Genomic DNA, 21824 nt, shown 5'->3' on the forward strand with positions numbered 1-21824 from the left:
TTATTTACTTAAGCTTGAAAATTGAATCAATACATTTCGGCAATTCCATAAATGTAAATCAGATCTTTAAAACAGGATTATCCTCTATGAGGTGATGTTATTCAGAGTGAAATGACTGACCGCAAGAAATCAATTCGGCAAATTAGAGTAGGATGAATCAGACGGCACCCATGTGGACATGGAAAATCAATAAAATAATTTAAAAGATAAAGGCTCTGGGTCCTTCAAATCTCCCCTGTGGCTATACGTGACAGTTTATTCGCATTAAAGTTTTGGGTAAAATGTCATACAATGGAATTTGAGGACTCATGCATAAACAGAATGAGTCGGACCACCTTCCTGTCCGTGGTGAGTAAAGTTGGCGCAAACCAGGTGTTTCTAATAAGCAAGTCTACACTGAGGCCTTTGTTGTATCTGATGATTCAGAGATGTTTCAGAGTCATTTCTGCTGCATTGGCTTTATCCCTATGTTTAGAGTTGCAATGCACTTTCTGGCTGTGGAATATCATATCCGAATGGCTTTGATAGAAAATATGAGGGCAATCATATTTCATACCATGTGGTGGTGCTGCAGTCCAATTCCTTGTAATGTCAGATGGAGATGTACTCTAATTTTTAATAGGGGAACCAACAAGCACAGCAGGTGAGTTGGATTAATGTATTTTTTAAAAATAGAACTAAACTTAAAAAAATGCTTTTGTGCTTCAGTGCCATCCATTCTATTCTCAGCATGCGCTGCGGCATGATTAATTAATATGATTGTATTATTTGACTGTTTGCCAGTTTTATGTACATAGTCGTTGTTGGTTTTTGTCTTATTAATGAACTTGTTGTCTTGTGGTGGCAGCATGCGTTTGTTTCTCTACTCAAAATGATCAGTTAGGTTACCCTTGTCGTGATTCCAAGTTTTAAGGTCTGTGTTTGGTGTTTATGAAAGTTTTAATCTCATAAGTATCGGAATATAAACCATGGGGAAAAAAAATGTTGTTGTTGTTGTTGCTTAAAGCTGTTTTAAAGTCTTAAAAATTGACCATTTTTAAGTCTTAGAAAATGAATAAAGTTAGCTAGGTAATAGTTAAGGTTTAAGTTTAAATTCAGTCAAGATATTTACATAAAACAATTACGCAAAATAATCAACTAAAAAAAACATGTAAACTGTTGTCTTCATTTTTTAGAGTTCCGCAAACATCCCATTTTTTAGAGTGTATATAAACAGTGTGGTAATATATGACAAATGCGTGACCGCATATGACAGAAAATCTATCCAATAAAGAACAAATATTTAGACTTACCCTAGACTGATGGTTCATTTTAATAACACTGCTGTGATGAAGGTAAATAAGATCGAAAGTTCGTCGTTCTGAAGAGGGACTCAGAGTTTCACAGAGCAAGTTATTTACAGACACACTGAAAGGTCACACTAATCTCTGAATAACCAGCCATTGATTTTCAGTTATACCTTTTAATAACGCGGCAAAAGAGAGACTCCTTTATATACAATATTTATTAAGTGCCTCTAAATTATTAAGTGCCTTTAAAATTGAGAAATTCTCTTAGGCTTTGCTCTAAATCTTTTTTTTTTTCTTTGTGAAAAAAACAAAAATGGAAGCATTCTTCACGGTTTGGTCTATTTAAGATGCTCATCGACACAATGTAGGCATGAGAACCTCCATAATGGAGATGGCAAAATGAGCTGAGATTATTCTTTTGAGACGACTAATTGGTATGAATTACTAAAGCTATGGCTGTTTACACCCATTTTCTTGTTGGCTGACAGGTCTGGACCTCACAGGCCACCCCTATGATTGAGAATGAACTCAGACAGCATCTGATGAGGTCAGGCTATTTGTTGATTAATATACAAAGAGTCACACTAGGACTCCATTAATCAAATGAGAATGTCACGTTCCGTATGATTTACATGTCGCCTCTCCTCCAGCAATTCTGTTTCGGACATGGCACGGGGTGGGAACGGAAGGATGAGGGATGAGAAGACAGGATGATGAAAGGTATTTTAGAGAATGAGTTTACTGTATGTGATGTCACTCCTCACAGCAGGACTATTCGCACAGCAGCGAAGTTTCATTTCTGTCATAAATCTATCTATTCAATATGTACAGTCAAACACAGCCTGCAGGCGTACATCAACTTGTTTATTAGTTCTGGTTGGGATTGGGCACAGGTTTTCCAAAGAAATGTACATATCAATTAGATGGAATATATAAAGAAAGTATTTCTTTAAATGCATTTTGAAAATAAAAAATAGAGATTAATTTTGTTTATATTGTTTGTTTATACGCTCATATGACTTCTATGACTTTCTGTGATCATACTAATGTATAATAATTCTCTTTCAGTTTCAGATTCAGATTTTTCGGGTTGTAGTTTCAAATCTGATTATAATTCACATCATGTTAATATATTTATTTGTTTTCATCATACTCTGTCGTCACATTTATTTTTATAATAATGACTGAGACTGAATTCATTCCGAGTGATGAATCTGATTGTTTACATGAACGCTAAATAAAGTGATCGGATTGATGTGCGGTTTTATATGTCACACGCTACAAATCGGAACAGATTTTTTGGACATGTGCACACTGCTCAAATAGTGAAAGTGAAAAGTGAAAGTGACATAGATAATATAGAGTTTCTCACTGTTAGCACATAATAACTACTCCCCTACACGGTTTCTTTATTTGTTTGAATATTTACCCGTTTATGGATATAAACCACTGTGCTGTGCTGCTCATATTTATCACACACACACAAAAAAAAAACGGGTTGCCTGTGGATGAGTCTCCAAAAAAAGGTTGTCCTGCTCGCTTTACAGTTGCCGAGTGAAAGGAGAGTTTTATAATGACAGGACACGCATTTATACAACACTTTATTCAAAAGGAAGAGCCACTTGTTCCATGTCATACGTCATTACGTTATTTCTGCGTCACTGCACATGCGCAGTCCTTTCAGTTTCGTGGTTCAATCCGAGTGAGTTTTTACATGCATGCTTAATCGTATTGGAAGAGGAATAAACCAACCCCCTTCAATCTGATCGAAATTTCATTCGGATCGAGCTCAATATGAACATTTTTCAGTTCGATTGAGCCGTCAATCCGATTACGAACGGATGATTTGGGTGCATGTAAAATAGCCACTCTTGTTCTGATTCCACTTACTAATTCAAATTTATATTTGTATCCTTATTCTGATTCTCGGTCTGACTCATGATTTAGTTTTTGTCACGCATCTGGTCTGAATCTAAATTTCACTCTTTCACTCTGATTAAAATTCAGATTTTAAGTGTGATTCAGATTAGACATGTTTTTTTTTCATACTGACACATCAATAATGTTTCTAGTTCTGATGTGATTTTTTGAATTTCTGATTGCAAATTTGACTCTTATTCTGAGTAAATTTCGATTTATTCTAATTCTGATCATTTGTGTTTGTTTGCATGTTTTTTTAAATAAGAATGTTGTTATTCTTATTCTGACTCTTAATCGGAATTCTGATTCTCTTCATACAGTGATGGATTTACAATGATTCCAATTCTAACTCCAAATGAAAATTCAGACTTGTTCAGACAGAATTCTGATTCTAATGGCTGTTTGATTTGGACTGAGGGTTTTCCCTTTCTGGAGGTCTGTGAGCAGGCTGGTGGTCAGACTCTGACCCTGTCAGTCAGTGACCCTGAAAAATGACACACTGATTGACTCTTTGTCACCACAGTGTCATAAGGACGGTTGTTGTGGCAGCTGCGGAATGTTCCGAGCATAAAAGCAGAGCCATCAATCTCTTCCGGAACACGTCTTGTTCCTCGCAGCCCTGGGATGATTTCAAACACCACAGGTCTTTTTCATCAACCTTTAAAAATGACAGATGCTTGCCAAGACTGCTTTCTCGTTGTATCAATGTGAATACATATCAATAAAAACTACTCTCAGAGAGTGTCAAACACATTCCCAAACTTATTTTTGATGTTTCCTTCTCCACTTAAGTTGCAACTGTTCAGAGGCACAAAGTGCATGGAAGCAGATGTAATTTCATTTATATGTGACGTTTCCCAGCATGCCCCATTCAGATGCCAGAACATAGCGGGGGGACACTCTTTTATTCCCTCAGTCTCAGGACACATTCTCCAGTGTTGAAGATCTCACCAGAAGGTGAAGTCAACTAGCAAACATCCCACAATAATGGCACAAAGTGGATTTAATGTCTCACAAAGCATCAGCCGTAATCCACAAAGATGACTCTCACAGTCTTTCAGGAAGTTTTTATGATGCTAATCAGATCACTGACAGCTTGAAGTCCACGGCTGACAGCGATGAAAGCAAATTTAATTTTCCGTTTCCACACAATGCAACATTATTGAAACATGCTCTTATATCTCTACACTGTGATGATGTATGATGAGCTCATTTGAAGCATATGGTGAAGCTAACATTAAGGTAAAAACTGTCCAGTCGGGTTTTCATTTAGCAGCTGTTTTTTAATCTGGACACAGGACCCCCCACAGTTAGGCCAAGTATTTACTTTTCCCTCAACAGTTTACATTTGATAACAAGTGCGATATGTTCACTTCCTCAAGACACTCTCATGTCCCATTCTCTTGCATAATAGACCAGTGAACACAAAGTGAGAGAGTTTACTAGAATGAAGTTTTAATAAACTAAAGTAGATCATAATGATAATGACTTATTAAGATGCCAAAATTATGTTACAAATTAAAATCATGTACATATACCATATGGCTGCCTTTATATGAGGAACAGTCTGACCTTCCTGTAAAATAAGACTTGTTGACTTTCAGCCATAGGAAATTTGGTAATACTTCCTTTTTGTGTCATGCTGAAGCACATATTTTATTCTGTGACTCACTCTTACATGAAGAGCAGTAAGTAATCTGACCTTGTCTAATACTTTTCCTGTACAATGTTGACTATAAAACAAAAGCAAGTGATTAAAATATATTTGCAAATTAGTTATATACACACACACACACACACACAGTGCTGTATTAAATTAAGACCTGCTTATGTTACATCGAATTGAATTTTTACGCATTTTTACAGCGTTGCTAATTATAACCAATCACACACGATTCTGTTGAGCTCAGGAATGCAGTAGCCAATCAGAGGCGTTTAAACTAGTCATCGCTGAAACCCCAGAGTTTTGTTCAGACTGAAACGCGCAAATTCCCTCATCATAAACAACAAAGTGCAGATGTACATATGATGTGAGTTTGAGATTCATTTATCATACTGTGTATGTACAGCGTCATTGATTATAAGTGTTAGGAGTGCTTAAACACTAGCTAGACTGAATGCTCATTTAGAGCGTTCTTTCACTGCAGACTTCATTAAAATATAATGCATTCAGAATGCTCTCAAAATTCAAGATAAGGGGAATATTTTTTGCCATGTTTTCCTTGCAAAAATCACAAATGTGATATTGATTTTATACAACAGTTAATATAAAGAGATTTACGTTTTAGACACCATATTGCCTTTTTTTTTACATTTTAAAGTACCTCTTTATATATTTGTAAATAATTTCAAATATCAGTATTTAGCATTTTAAAATTCAAATATCAAAAAAATATTTATGCATTTGTAACTGCAGGTTAAAGCATTCATGCCTTGCTTTAAACCATGTATATATGCATCTAAATGCCACTTCAGATGCAGCTTCTGTTTCCTCTGCATTGCATGATATGTGTTGATAATGATTTTATTTGTTTGGTAACAGCAATAAATGTCTAATTATTGTAATGGATTTTATTGATTAAATGTAAGAATTTTACACACTTCTAGAAAAAAGAAGGCTTTACAGAAGGTAAAAAAGCCCATAAAGGAAAAAAAATCATTTTAAACTTGTTGGAAAGATAAATGTATAATCACTGCCGTGAACTGACCACTAGTCATTGTGGTCAGTTGACTATGGCAGTTCTGCAGTGCAGCACACTTAGCAAAAAAATGATAATCGATCGTTACCAATAAAATCCCGGAAAATAGAGATATCATTAAAAATAGAGATATCACACACCCCTAGGCTAAATATTTCATTCTTCTTTGCTTAGTGATTGTTTGGTTCACCTAATTCTCTGATCATCGTAAAATCATCAACTGTTAATTGTAGGTTTTCACAACAATAACGATGAGGAAAAGACAATAATACATACATATATATATATATATATATATATATATATATATATATATATATATATATATATATATATATATATATATATATATATATATATATATATATATATATATATATATATATATATATTAACAATGTTAATTTATGCATTAAGCAGACAATTTTATCCTAAGCAACATACAGTGCATTCAGGGTAACATTTTAGACCTAACGCAATGCTCTACCACTTGAGCCACAGGAACACCATAATATCTATAGAATTGATTATATATTTATTTTGTTTGTGTGTGTGGTGGGGATGGGGTTGACTCAGTTCAAACACTGTATATATATTCCTTTCTCTTATTTTTTATATTTTGACTTGTATCATCCATAAACACTTTGGTTCTTTCTTTCTCAGATAAACTTTATATTATTTTTCTTGTAATGTTTTCTAACTTGTTTCAACCATAAGGAACAAAAACAATTAAGATATACCTAGCCTGTCATCATTTGAAGCACAACATTAGACTGCTTCTTATATATTATTTTCAGTAATAATAGTGTAATAAAAAATACATATTTTTGTTCTTTCATTTTTCAAAGTACTTTGTTGTTACATCTATTGGATTATTTTATAATTATTCTATTGTTTCCACCATAACACTAATAATAAAAGCTAAGTGTTATCTCTTGTGCTGATAAAGCAAGTAGAAACACTGAGAGAGCAAGAGCTAGAGAGAGAGAGAGAGAGTATGTCTGTGCATCCGCTGCATGTTCTCTGTGCCTCAGTCATTAGTGCAGCAGTGTGAGCGAGCGTGTGAGACCTGCTCTCTCTGGCCGCCCTGCTCTCTGCTCTGTTGTTGTTTATGAGGGCCGAGGAAGGGCCGGGGAGTTGCTGAAATGACAGGACATGCCAACAAATTGCATCACTTCTGCCTCAGTAGCTGGGGACAAAGCAACGCCATATGCTCAGAGCCGGCGATGAATGGGGCTCATTTCCATGGCCGCACCAGGCTCCCAGCATCCCCTCTGTCCACCCGGGAGACAGCTATGCCAGGACATGTGACACAGATGAACCAGTGTACTCCATCTCACCGAGGAGAAAACGAACATTAATGCCAGCTACTACTTTGTTTTAGGTTTAAGTAAAGTTGGTCACACTCTTAAAAAGATTATAAAAAAGTTTAGATAAATTCATGTATATAATTATTTTCTCTTACTCATTTTCTGTTCTTTACTTATGACAGAATAAAATCAAAATAGATTCTCTTCACTTTCTTAATGAACATAATTGGTCCTATATACTGAAAAGTAAAGGAAAGAAAAGAAAAGAAAAGAAAAGAAAAGAAGAAAAGAAACTGCTTATGTTTAATTTAATAGCTTTTTCTTTTTCTCTTGCTTTTTTCTGCTGATGCAATTTACAGTAGGCCACACAAGTTTTGGAGGATATTAACCAGTATTCAAAAAGCTATAAAAAAATATTTTAGCAAACTCAGTATACGCAAACCTCAGTTTTTACAATCAAATTCAGAATAACAAACTTTATTATAAAAAATAAAAATAAAGAATAAATCTATCAATAAATCAATCAATCATTTACACTGTTTGGATCTCTTACAACTTCACCCATAGGAAATGTTGTGATACAATTATTATTATTATTATTAATATTAATAATAATTTTTTTGCTGATAAAGCATTTTATTCTGCTACTGATTGTCGTATAGGTAATCTGGCTATTTAAAATGTTTTTGTAAATATATTTTCAATAATGGAATAAAACAAATAACCAAAAAAAAAATTACAATAAGAATTCAATTCAGCTTTTTTATTTTCTATTTTTATGTTTTTCTTGTATTTATTTATTTATTTATTTATATTTTTTTACTCCATCGGAAACTTTTGCCTGTCATCATATGATAAACACTTAGCAATCCATCTATTTCACTTCTGTTTATTAGTTGTTTTAATTATATTTTTTTTTATCAGAAATAATAAATAAAACCTTTGAAAGCATTAACACTATTTGTATCCCTGATTTAATTATTATGATTCTAATATGTTAACTATAATTGAATAAAAGCAAAATATATTGGTAGAAAAATTATGATTTCCAAGATACATCTTTGTAAGGTTTACTGCAATGTATTTCTGCAATATAGGCCATAACAAAGAGACTATGTACATCCAAAATGAATAAGAGTCTCCTTAAAATACACTATATTTCTTGTTTAAGGACACTGCACCTTTTTGCAGTCCCCACAGAGACGCGTCCCTCTTTGTCGCCAGCCTCTGCTCCTAATAATCACTCTAATTAGAGTCGTGTGCTGATAATCAATCAAAACGATGGGGCTAATCTGTTAACCTCTCTCTCATTCTGCACCTAATCCACCAACCCATTAGCAACCCTTTACGTCACTAAAGCTATTTAACCAAAATCAGAGTAACACTCCAAAACCTTAAACGGTGGCCAATTTGTGTATATATGACCGCTGATTAGTTATTTTGAGTGCTTAGTGACAAAGCCAATTACGAATGGCAAGAGACAGGGAGAGGCAGAGAGAGATATGATTCTGTCAGTGTTAAATTGAGCATAGAAAGTCCACAGGGTTTAGGCATGTCTGCACAGATGTTGTATTCATTACTTCCCTGAAAATGATTTCAGATAGGCGACCTCCGTGCTAGACAGACATTGATTAAATAACTCTCACAAATCGGGATCACAACAAAACCCGACGTTGATGGAGAGTATGTCGTCTGTGTAAACAGAGAAATAGAAAAGATTCAAGTCTCGGACGTAGCGCTCAAACTGGTATCCCACCACTGGCTTCTATGCAGGTGTTATCCGCACTAACTTTTAGGCCAGAACTAGTTCAAGGTTATTTGTCAGCATATGTTTACTCCGGGGGGGCTGACAGGGGTTGGGTCGGGATCCTGAGTCAGCCCCGCTTATGATGTTCGCTGGTGTATTCTCCAACCTTCTTCTCTGGGTTGGTGCCAGCAGCTCTGCCAATCCTCAGCTTGGCACAGGTTGAGATCAGGCATGCAGGTGCTCACTCTTTCTGTCTCCCGCCACTCTTTATGCCAGGAGGGTGACCCTGAGGTAATTTTAGTGCCAGGGTTGTTGGGGCGCTGCCAGACAGTGGTGGTCATGTCAGATATGGTCATTAGTGTTGTGAAGATCTAGCCAGAGGATTTCCTCCTATGACCTGCTAAATGTTTAGACTCTAGGTTTAGAGTAAACCAGGGGTCCATGGGGTGATCTAATCTGTCATAGTGTTTTAAATCCCTACAGTTAATGACATATGCCACTTATTTCTGACACTCAGGTTTAATGGTTACTGTACATCTTTAAACAGATTAAAAAGACCTATTCTACGGTTTCCACTACTAGACCTATTTTTAGCATTAAACAGACCTATTCTACTAATATTCAAGAACCAGAAAATGTATACAATATTTACTCTTAGGGATGAATGAATGAATGAATGAATGAATGAACGAATGAATGAGAAAACTAATAATAATATATAATGGGTTTATTTTGATATATAATATGAATAATATTCATATTCATCAAAGAAAATGGTGTGAGTCTATAAGGTGGTGGAATGGCTAGAGAAAGGGGTGTAATGAGAGAGAAAATGAAAAGTGAAACAGCTAGAAAGAGATGAGCTGAGAGGAAGATGTGAAGGAAGGGGAGAAGAGATGACTAGAGACTAGAGGGGAGGTTTACTGTGATTGTTGATAGTACAGATTTCTAGTCCTTCTGGGACAACTTCTGTTATTGACTGTAAATGTCCAAATATTCTTGCGAATTTAAGTTTGAGATCATTCAGGTCGAAAATCAGGATTATTTTATATGGAATAGAAGCATTGGTGACATGGTGGTCCATAACCACACCACCAGCCACAAAGGAAGATTGGAGATTTTGTGGATGGAGCTTGTCAAGCACGGATTCAAACGTCTTACATTTTTCTTCCTATGATGCAAGTGCAGCAAATGTCTAGTTTAGATAAAATGCAATGAAATTCTCTTCCAGATGCAACTGAAAGGCAAGATCAATAACTCGGGATAATTAATGTATACAGCACAGTGATGGCCAAAATGAATAGTAATAATATATAAATCTCCATAACTGTGCTGTAAAAGATTGATCTGTAGTTTAAGAAGTGTTTGTTTCCAGTTCTTGCTGCTAGAGGTGGCATGAACAGATTTTAAGTTTAAAGGGGGCAATTAATGTTCTCTCATGGTGGACAGCAGATGTTGGATCATTTTTATTTTGTTTAGATATACACAATATACCGTATATAAAACAAAACGCCCTGTTGAAGAACTACAATAAACATGTATTTTCATTATTTCATGCATATTTGTGCATCTACAGCTGAATGTGTTTTAAAATCAGTACAGAACACACCTATAGTTTTGATGTTACTTTTAATAAATGCATTACTAGAAAAAATTGCAGTGCTTCATTTTGTGTTTGATTGGCTGTGCTAATTGTTTTTAGAACAAGTTTGTTTTTAGAACTTAGTATACTGCATTGGAGAAAAGTGTCAAATCGATTGAGAAAAACTGATATATACTAATATAATATAATATGATATGATATGATATGATATTATATACATATGATATATATGATATATTTTTCTTAATTAAATGGATTATTTTTCCAATCAAGTTTGACTTTTACACTTCAAGAAATTTCATTCAATACGAGCAGCGACTATGATGTACAACTCTTTGATACTGCACGAGTAATAAAGAACAGAAAATCTCATGGTGGGTTTTCTTTCCCCTCTCCCTCTTTTATTTTCTGAAAGGAGATTAAATATTTCTGCATGAGGAAGTCTTTTTAAATCCTGCAGTGACTACTGCACTGGCCCCACACTTATTGCTTGGACACACCGAGATGCAGTGAAATCCTGAAAAGATCCCCCTGCCCCAGCTGTCTAAAACGTAGGGGGGAAAATCTAAGTCATTTTCATGGGGCAGACAGAGATCATGTAAAAACAACAAGTTTTATGACCTGTTGCTTCTTTACAGGTGAGATAAAGTTTTAAAATTTTATAATACAATACATCTAACAATATTAGTTCTTAATGAGGGCTTAAGAAACAAACATTGGTTCTCATGACATTACTACACAGTTCATATGGAAAGATGTTAATGTTCTGATGTGTTGTGGTGAGAAAGGGGCGGATATGCTTGTGTTCAGAGATGATCTCCTGACATCTCCATTGTGATCTGACGGGAAGCCGAGACTGCCAGAGTAACTCAGGACATGCATTTATGGCTGTCTGAAATAACGACTTAATTTTGGAGAAAGGCAAATGTTTTCCCACCCACTTTTTTCCCTCTGTCTTTCAAGCACACCAGCTGACTAAATCCATGAAGTCAAACACAATGTTTATCATTGCAGTAATGCTCTGTTTCAGATGAACGGCCACCATATTATCACTGCTGCATTTTTAGCATAACTCCACTTATACAAACAGCTTTTTGAAAGACTTGGAGTCATCAATCTCGGGGACCTGCGTCCAGCTTTACAATGGTGTTTTATGGCAGATGGGCTGTCCGGGAAACTCAAAGGCTCTCAAAGTCAACTTTTATTCCTTAGGGGTTTTTTCCCCCCAATCTTCTCTGACATGGATTTCAAACATGATTGGTGTTTCCAAGGAAAATTCTATCTTGAAGCCTCACTTGCAAGTGATTTTTACCCATAATCCCTCGCACCTCCTCTCTATGAACACTTAATCTTCTATGGAAACATCCAGCAGAGTTGTTTCAGGACACTAGTCATATTAAACATACTAAGCCGTGTCCATATTGTCCATATAGTTCCCACAATACTTTCCCATGTACCATATGGCGAAAGTTAAAGGGATAATTCTGTTATCGTTTTACTAGCCCTCCACTTTCTCCAAATCTTTCTTCTGATGAACATAAAGGAAGTTTTTTTTTTTTTAAGAAAGTTGATAACCAAACAATTGACGGTAGTCATTGACTTCCACAGTATGGAAAAAAATTGTCAATATCAAGTCAATGGCTACCATCAACATTCTTCAAAATATCTTCTTTTGTTTATCTTCAAAAGAAACTCATACAGGTTTAGAACAACTTGAGGTTTTTTTTTTTCAAAGTCTTTACTGCAAAAGCATTCGTGGAGTGAGTGTCTCTGTTTTATGAAGTATCTATTGTGATGCTATTGTTGAGCCTCACTTGTTTGTGACACCAGTCTATCAAACGCATTCCAAGATCCAGATCGATCCGGTGCGGGTGTCTGCTTCTGTCCCATTATCAAAGCGCTCTTACTGTACCAGACTAGAGGGGCTTACGTCTAGAGACCGTAGACTAGATAGAAAGGACCTCACCGACACCCCTGGTCTCTTCAGGGATACTTAGTGGGGGACAAAAAAACTTGCTTTTGTTACCTCAGACAAAAATTAATTACTATTTTAATAACAGAGCCAGACTTGCTGAAAATCGGCTTAGAGAAATGGTGATGTAATGATTGCTTGAGAGGAGTTTTGTAAAGGGCATTGGGGGGCTGCCTCGAGGGCCCTTCAAAATCTCTATTTGCCACAGTGAAAAAGTGCACAAATAAAAGCGATCTGCGGGAAAATGAAACCCACACAGTAGGTTTGAGAAACCTGGGCTTCATTGCACGAATTCCTGCGTGTCGTTGTGACATCTGCACGCAGTATGTGCTTCCTTTACGTCTTGCGCACTTCAGATTGCGCAGCTGAAAGAAATCAAGTGTGTGTTGAAATTTCACAAATGCAAATACATTTTCAGTTCATCCCCATTAGAAGCGCTTTGGGTTTGCGCTAGCCCGCCAAGTCTGCCGAGAACAAGAGGGAAAGTGATAAGCTCGTTTTTGATGAGCAACATTTCAATTTGCATGTGAACACACACGAATGGTGTTCTCTCTCTCCCTGTTTTTCCCTCCCTCGCTCACTCGCTTTCTATTTTCTCTCCCACTCTCTCTCTTCCTGCCCCTTTCCCCTGACCGTGATTAATACACACATGTTGTACAAAGAGCTCCTTGTTAGCTTAATGGCAAGGCCTAAATGGAGACTTATATTTCCAGGATTATATCTGTATTCAATTGCAAATGATTTTTTGGGGGGACTTTTAATACCCTGCTCTCTTGTCTATGAATAATAGTATCATTTAAATGTAGCAGACACCTGGTGCAGGGAGGGGGGAGCTCAAGGCACCGAGTCTGGCTGGGCACTACTGCCAACTTCCCTCTTTCCCAGCCTTGCCTTATCCCCAACGACCAGCCTCCGATTTCACTCCCTTACCTTCAAATGCCATGCACTTGAAACTTTATTCTCCCTTCGGTAAAAAACGCAGGCTCTCCTGAAAGGGAGAGAGGGATGGAAAAAAAGCTGAAGAGATTTAAGAGAGGGAGGAAAGAAATTCTTATCAATCTTTTCTTAGATTTGGGGAAAAGTCATCTGAAGGAGCCGTGTAACGTTTCAAGGGACCCTTCCAATTAAATACTTAAAAAAAGGTACAATAACAGAAGCCTCTCCTATACTCAACGGAGGCATTAATGCTCTTTTGTTGATTTATTGTACATTACCTTCTGAGGCTGAAGAGAAACAGGGGGTACTTTAGACGGGGGGCCATTTGTATGCGCCCCGTGTCCGTCCCGCGCACAATCCGGCCTGTATTGCGTTTTGCAAATTTATACCAGGATGTTGGTTTAGAGTGTTTCCCTGGAAAAAAAAGGAAAGTTTTTCAAGTAAGTGTCTGCTTTCATGAGCACAAGTGACTGAAGCTTACAAACAAAGCTTTGTTTCTAAACTCACAGATGTATGGCCGGAGCATGCCTTTGTCCTCCAATGCCGAGATGTTTTTTTTTTTTTTTTTTTTGTGGATTTTCTGTAGAACGCAGACAAAGTACAGATATTAGACTAAGCTTTCCCAGGGTTATATTTTTCACCCAATTTTTTAATGTGGAAACGGGTGAAAACTTTTTCTTGTTAGCAGGGAAACAATTAAAATAAAAAAAAATCCTCATTTGTAATGCACTTTGGATAAAAGAATCGAATAAATAACTGCTATATTTATTATAAACAAATGGAAGCATTTACTACAAAATGACGTACGGTGTCAGGGATAATTTTATTCTGGCAAAAAATGTATAAAGTTTTGCCTTAAACTGAAGCCTAGCTGTAAACTTTGAAAACCTATACAAGCTTACCAATTTTATCTTGGAAAGACCTGCCAAATATTGTTTTTTGCTACCAACACCCTGCATTCACATCGTTTCTTCCTCAAAAGTTTTGTCGGAGTCCGTTAGCTGCTATGCAAACAGCATGTGCTGGGACTTGGCTTGCCAACGCTTCTTTTGTTGTGTCTAGACTACAGGAAATGCACAATTGCATTTGTTTACAACCGTTAGGAAGTCAAAGCCAAGGCAACGATTAAAAAGCTGCTCCCAGGAAAAAAAGCTTGAACACGTAGCGCAGATTTTCTTTTGAGGGAGAGAGAGTGAGCGAGGAGAGCAGCCTCATAAAAACATATGTAAATCTTATCGCACTGAGCTTCATTGTTCTTTTTCACCGTCCTGACATTTGCTCCTGAAGCTTGTAAGTGCTGCTGTTTTCAGATCTAATCTTGAATCAGTCATTCTCTCAGCTTTCTTAATGAGTCACATAAGGATGTGAGGGGAGGAAGTCGATCCCTAACCAGAAATTTCAGGTTACCACAGTAGTAGCCTTCACTTCAATTTTTTTTCTATTTTAAGAATGTTCTTCAACGATGTGCAGATTATGGTCTGTCATCTATACACCACCGCCTGCTTTCATTTGTTTGTTTAAGTTCCCTGACCATGTCTCACATATGGGGCTTTATGTTTTTCACCCTTCAGGAAAATAACAGTGAATGACGCTGACCTTGTTCTGTGTTAACGGTGCAGTGAGATATGTGTCTTCTCTGTGCCATGAGAATTAGTTGATATGACTGAGCTTCACCAATTCATTGTCGGACCAGACAGACGGCAAACACTACACTGTTGACTGACTGTGTCTACGTACTTTACACTGTCTGGTTATTTTGCTTATTCACTTAAATAACAGTTTTATTTTAATTGTTAAAGCTACCACAGAAAAAAAAAAAAACAAAAAAAAAAAACATTTAATTTGGAGCCAGCTACGAAAAAAATTATTTGGACACTTGATGGAATTAGTTACAAATTATCAAACCAAGTAGCAAGAAACGATGCCAGACATTTTCTCAGAACTAACTTCACTTTTCTATACAAGTTCTGCAATGACTTTTAAATAACTGGTCTCAAGATCATTTTTACTGGATGTATGAAGTCAGTTCCTCTCAAGTTCACAAAGAGTTACCTCAGGTGTAGCTCAGCATTAAAAAATCATTATACCATACTAGGCAATTTATACTAGAAAATTTATGTTATCATTAACAATACCGTATATTTATTGTTTTATAAATAAAAATTGACTGCTTTAAAAAGAATTATTGTTGAAAATGGCACTTCGTATATTTTGTTTTATTTCAAATGCATTAACATATTTTTAGTTCTATAAGTTCAAACACTTTTTTAGGCCATTGCATAATCTTATATTATTACAGAATTTAAATAATAAAAATTTAATTGTAAACCACAAATCTAAAGGTGACCTGAAATGATCTTGTTTTTTTGTTTGTTTTTTGTTTTTGCAGACTCTAGATCACTCCGCTGAACATAATGGACATTTTCTTCAACAAAATTAGCTTATAATATTTATATATATATATATATATATATATATATATATATATATATATATATATATATATATATATATATATATATATATATATATATATATATATATATAGCCACTATATAAGCTTTAGTCTCATTCAGCACATTCAGAGAAAGCTGTGCCTCCACTTCCACACATAATGGTGCACAGAGATAGTTTTAACAGAGGAAAACAGGAAGTGCCCTGAGTGACCTATAACAACAGCTGATTTAAAGCTATTTTTATCTACTTTTGAACAAAGCCGTGAGATCATAAACCCTCTGATCTCAAGGTGAGATATATGTAAGATGCATTCCTTACATTGAAAGTATTCAAAAAGCATCCAAAGGGAGAACATCTTATAGGCAATAATGAGGTCATCTTAGGTCTTCTTCCATCAGGGACATGTATGGTGACTTCTCTGCGGTTTGCCTCAAGCGTCTGTTTAAGACATGGAGAGGAAGTCACTATTTCAGAGAGTTTACACAGATTGAGCCCACTCTTCAGTCAACACTCACATAAAAATCGAGCAAAGACTTGTTTTTTCTTTTCATTTCAGTGTACGCACAGATGCTTATGGCGACATATATGTGTCACAGTTTGTTTTGAACAAGCAAATTCACATGAAATTGAGCTCATTGTGATAAAATCTTTATCATTTTCATATGTATACAAACAAACAAAATCATAGCAACAGATCTTGATGCTGATTAAGAACAGGATAGTAGTTTACTAACCAGTTGAGATCTCATTACAGCAGTCAGGCAGATTTATTTATTTATTTTTGATATATTGTACTGTCCAGGTCAGTGCGACTATTGTTATTCATTCTGCCATTAATTTAAAGTTCGACTTTGCCTTTCTGCTTCTGTTGCTCTTGGTTTACTGAACTTTTGTCTGGGGTTTTACAGCAGAATGCTGGGAGACTCACACAAGAGGTGACTCATAAACCAGGCACACATGTCCGCTAGTCACTGTCTGTTTACTTCTCACAGCTTTTTACAATCGTTAACTGTAAATGTCATAAGCATCTGTGATCTAAGGCCAGTGGCATGCAAGAGATTGTGCCATTAATTTAGTTTACTTTGTCAAGACAGAAACAATCATGGCCCTGGGCACCTTTGCGCTAACCTTTAGTTTATGCATTCAGAGGACTACTCAATGGCAACAGGCTTAAGTCAAAGCCACTAGATGACGGATGATCATGCTAACCTGGTTTTGCATCTCTCTCAGCATGTTCAGGGAAACAGCTTCCTAATCGTTATCTTGTCCCCAGCCTCCAACTGAGAGAGTAATTTTGGACATGGAAGGTTAGATGTCCCCCCATATGCTCCTTTATTGAGCTGTCAGTGAGGTCTGACTTACAGATACACATTGTCTATTTCATTATAGAAAAAAAGCAATTTACATATATAATAACCATATTTTTGTTAAACTTTAACATTTCCACATAGTTAAATTTATTGGTATTATAGCCAATCATACACAAGTCATTTGTAAAAAAAAATTCATCTGGATGAGAAAATATTGAAAAAGTGACACATACTGTACATCAACATATTAATATGAATATACATCATCTATGATTATCAGTATGTTTTCTTGGTAGTCCCAGATTTTATTTTAAAAGAAAAAGTCTATCATTTAAGAAAAAGACTTATGTTAAAGTTATTAACATTCTTTGTATTATTATTTAAATAAAAATAAGCAGTGAAGGATCTTTGTTTTAAAGTAATACATCTGAAACATTTCTGTCTGCCAAATCAAAGTCACTGTGGTGTAACCAAAATGCAGGAAGCCATTTTGTTGTCATGTGACAAGAAAACAACAAACTAGTAAATTACATCCCAGAAAAGACTCCTCTATAGTCACATATGTTTATATATATATATATAAAAAAAAAAAAAAAAAAAAAAAAAAGTATATATATATATATATATATATATATATATATATATATATACTCACACAATTAACTTTTAGTTTTCTTTGGTAAAATGCTTATGTGTATTCAAGTTATACTGTGAGTTTCTAAATGACTTTGATGGTGGTGGTTCTTATATCATAATAATAATACATTATAAAAAGTACACTTCTATTAACCTGCCATATGTCTGATAAACTATATTTCTCAGCTCCATCATTTAGGAAACTCTTATTTGTCATTGATCCATATACATTTATTATGGGTTGCAAAGACACTTTATAACTTCGTAAGACATGCAGTATTTCACTTTCTAAATATGTTCCCCTAAGGACCAATAGACTGCATTATTAAACTCTGATCTACTGAACCAGCGCACAGATATTATATTTGTATAAAATACGTCCTGTAATTTCAATAGCATATTTCTAAATCCACAGACTCTCCACATCTAACATTAGTTTTACCTTCAGATTAGATTACGCATCCTATGTCAGAAGATACTTCCTGTGAAGTGTTCAGAGAATCCGAGCTGATGGAGATTAAACTCATTTGTTACGTGCTTTTCCTCTATAGCATGCCAATAAATGCTAATAGCAGGGTCTGTTCTTTTTCAGGTCATAAATGTAAGTAAATTACTTTGCGCCTGAAGTCTTCCCTCTGCCATCTCAGACTGCACACACTCACAGCCAGTAATTAACTACTGTTTTTACTGGCTTTACTCTTGTTTTTGCTCGTTATTCCCTCGAGAACATAGAATACATAATATCCTGTTTGTGCCTAAAATTTGCTGTCTTTCATAAAAATAGTCTGCTGTCATGACGACTTGGGTTAACAGAACTGAAACATCTTCTTTGCAAGGTTGTTTACAAAGCAAAAACTTTGTGTACGTATTCAGCTAAGCGCTTCTGCAAAAGTGTTTGTAAATGACCATAAGTACGGGGGTGAAATCACTACATGCTGTTGCGTATCAAGGCACCAAAACGCAGTGCAAACACTGATCTCCGTACTGCTGAGCTTGTATACATACAGTAAAAGTACAACTGTGTTTTTTCGGACAGTCGGATAAAAGACCGGAGGTACCGCAGAGAGACCTGTATCTCACGGGCTAAAAACCGTTTATTTCGCCTTAGATGTATCAGGTCCAACTGGCCTCACAATAGACCCTCACTCACCCCTCATACATTGAGATTCAGTTTCTTTTCCCAGCTCAAGTCTCTCCCGCTAGTGTCAATCACAGCCTTTATTGGTGGAAGCGGACCTGACACCCCGGACCTCATGTGAAACCATGGCCGACAGGAGGCAATAAGCCGGAGAATAGCAGCCATCTCAAAGTAGTCCTCCATTTAGCAAGTGCTTTTTTTGCTCTCTTTGCTCCAGTCCTGCATTAAAGATAGAGAAGAGAAATCAATAGAGGTTCACAGCATTAGATAAAAGTCGCGGACTTGAGAAGCAGCCACGTTAGATGTGGTAAATTAAACCAATCAGAAATTTCCAGAGGCCCTCGGCACATAGAACAGTGCTATCTCACATCTGTCCATCTCACTGGCCTGTCTCTGCTTTGTTTGTTCTTCATGTAGTTTCGGCCTGACACTTCATTTGTTGATCTATCTGTGATGATGTGCTTTATACTCAGAGTCAAACCCTCTTCGTCGGGTTTAGAGTAGGGAAAGACGTTTTTTAGCTCTGGGATATGTTCTTTTGTTAAAAAGCTGCATTCGAAGCTAAAAGGAAGGGAGAAATTTCATGGACCATGAAAAGATTCTAAACATGATTTTGTTTGAATGGACAGAAAATGATAAAACTCAAGAAACACAGACTTTGAGAGAATTCTTTTGTTTTTCCAACGGAAAACAACTCGAGTTGCACGCTTGAACTGAAACACTGCGGCGATTATTTTAAATGAAAAGCGAAAATGTTCATCTTACGCATTTTTTATGAAGCTATAATGTGTGATAACCAGGTGAGATGGTGATATAGAGCAGAAAAAGCGGTATCTTTGATGATTAGTTCATTTAAATCTGCCTTGTCGCATATTTATGAAAGCAGATGGGGAATGTGAAGAAAAACAGCATAAAAAATCAAACAAAAACACAATTAACAACCTCACAGGCAAAACTTCCCTGTAGGTACAAACATTAAGAGTTTCATAGGCAGAATTTTAAATATTTTGTCCTTCTAGGCACTTTTCTTCGTCTGATCATTTTGTTTCATTTTGAAAAGCCTGTTCCTAATCCTACATGGCATGGATAACAGAAAAGCCGGGATAACAGCAGCCGTTTTAAAGACTTCCCTTGGGGGTGGATTTTGACAATTCCTACCACTTTGTAATTTTATTGATAATGAAGAGGATGGCGAGGAAGGGACTTTTGATTTTTGCCAGAAAAGCTAGTTAAGGACAATCAATAGTACATCATTGGGAGAGTTTTGTGATAAAAGCCCTCGGTTACCCTAGCAATCCATCACTTGGCCATACAGATAGGTCAAACGAAATTATATTGCGCTTATCTCTCTACACCAGAAGAGTAACAGAGACGCCGATCAATAGGCTTATATATTGTTCTACTTGTGTTGTAATGGAAATGATGTATCGCTGATTTAGAGCCCTTTGGCCGCTATACACCAGCGATACTGGTCAGATGTGAATGTTGTCTGATCCCTTGAGAGCAGCTCAATATCATGATAGAGATAGGCACATAACTGAAGTTTACTGTGTTAGGTTTATATGGCACCACACTGCAGATCACAAAATAAGTGCCATATCTTATTTTTTGATCCTTATGAAGTCGGTTTTGTGACAGATGTGAAGTTAGGAAAAAAGTAAACAGGAAAAATAAAGAGCAGGTTGAATAGGGGTCCATCGGTCTGTGATATCCTAGTGGTCGCCTAATGCAATAAGCTTACACAGAACAGCCCTCCTGCATCTCTCCAGGACTTCTGCTGGGGGTTACACGCACATTTGCAGCAGAAAATCAGCGAACGCCCGTTTCAGTTCAGCTCCTACACGAAGACATGCATCTTATGGGACTCTGGATTCCGTAGGAACGTGCATAGTTTTGAATCGGATGAAGTATGCAGGATGCGTCCTCGGCTTGAGCGAAGAGCAGACGGACCGTCCGAGAACAGAACGAACGGTGTTTGCTGCCAACATACTCCTAAACAGTGTACGAATCATTCGACTGCGTTCTTGACGTTCCTCGTGTAACTTTAACGATTTCAAACGCGCGCGTTCTGTGCAGGTTCCTCTCGCGTAACCGAATTGTTTTTGCCTTTTTTCCTCCTGTTTTACAAAATTAAAAACGTGAAAACTTTTAAAAACACTTTTTGTGATATACTTGTGGTATGTTAATGTATAGAAATCCATAAATTATTTAAGTACTTATGTTTCGTCGACGTACCGTCCCATACAGATCCTGACGGAAAGCGTTCTAGCAGCCTACTGTTGCTATGGTGACCTCCTCAGGCGAACGCGACTGTTTGCTGGTGTCTATTTAGTGTACTAACTTGCTATCTAACTTTTTTGGCTATTGAACCATTTTTTTAAAGAATACCTACCGTTAAAAACCGTCAACATTTTATTTTGACTTCCTCTGGGGGTTTAAGCTTTAATTAGACTAACCGAACCATTTAAATTACAGCCAACTATTTACCGAGGCAACTGCTTTTATAATAGGCAGCTAGATATTCGCCTGTCGTAAAAAACTTTTCTTGCATAGATATAAAAATTAAACAAAACTTATTTGATGAAAAGCTATGCTTAAACTAGAATCAATACACGTCGAGAGAGCCCGTTTTAAAGGTGCTTGAATGTAACTCATGCTGTCATTTATTTGAAAAGAAGGCGTGTGAGCGTGACAAGACTGGTTTTCCGTACTTACGATGATGTTTAACAAACTACGGATGGACTTTACGCCATGTGAAGTGCCACCAGAGCTTTAGACGCACTTGTTTGCGTCCAGTTTGTGGTCCT

The 21824-nt window shown here is 36.3% G+C and overlaps 3 long non-coding RNA genes across 5 annotated transcripts; 1 reads left to right on the top strand and 2 right to left on the bottom strand.

The window, feature by feature from the left end:
• The first annotated feature begins 247 nt into the window (after positions 1-247).
• On the top strand, positions 248-4807 carry LOC113120104 (uncharacterized). Of its 2 annotated transcripts, XR_003294549.1 has the most exons (4): positions 248-643; positions 1778-1836; positions 1940-2009; positions 3530-4807. It is a non-coding gene; the product is annotated as an uncharacterized LOC113120104 (long non-coding RNA). The 2 variants fall into 2 exon arrangements; XR_003294548.1 differs by having other exon boundaries at positions 1778-2009.
• Positions 4808-12273: 7466 nt separating this feature from the next.
• Positions 12274-14056, bottom strand: LOC113120105 (uncharacterized). Its single transcript, XR_003294550.1, has 3 exons — positions 13984-14056; positions 13755-13890; positions 12274-13528 (listed from the first exon to the last, which is right to left on the bottom strand). It is a non-coding gene; the product is annotated as an uncharacterized LOC113120105 (long non-coding RNA).
• A 2201-nt stretch (positions 14057-16257) lies between these two features.
• Positions 16258-21710, bottom strand: LOC113120107 (uncharacterized). 2 transcript variants are annotated; one of them, XR_003294552.1, is made up of 3 exons: positions 21253-21710; positions 19030-19236; positions 16258-16371 (listed from the first exon to the last, which is right to left on the bottom strand). It is a non-coding gene; the product is annotated as an uncharacterized LOC113120107 (long non-coding RNA). The 2 variants fall into 2 exon arrangements; XR_003294551.1 differs by having other exon boundaries at positions 21234-21710.
• Between the last annotated feature and the right edge of the window lie 114 nt (positions 21711-21824).

The sequence above is a fragment of the Carassius auratus genome, chromosome 19 (assembly GCF_003368295.1).
Source record: "Carassius auratus strain Wakin chromosome 19, ASM336829v1, whole genome shotgun sequence".
Taxonomy (NCBI): domain Eukaryota; kingdom Metazoa; phylum Chordata; class Actinopteri; order Cypriniformes; family Cyprinidae; genus Carassius; species Carassius auratus.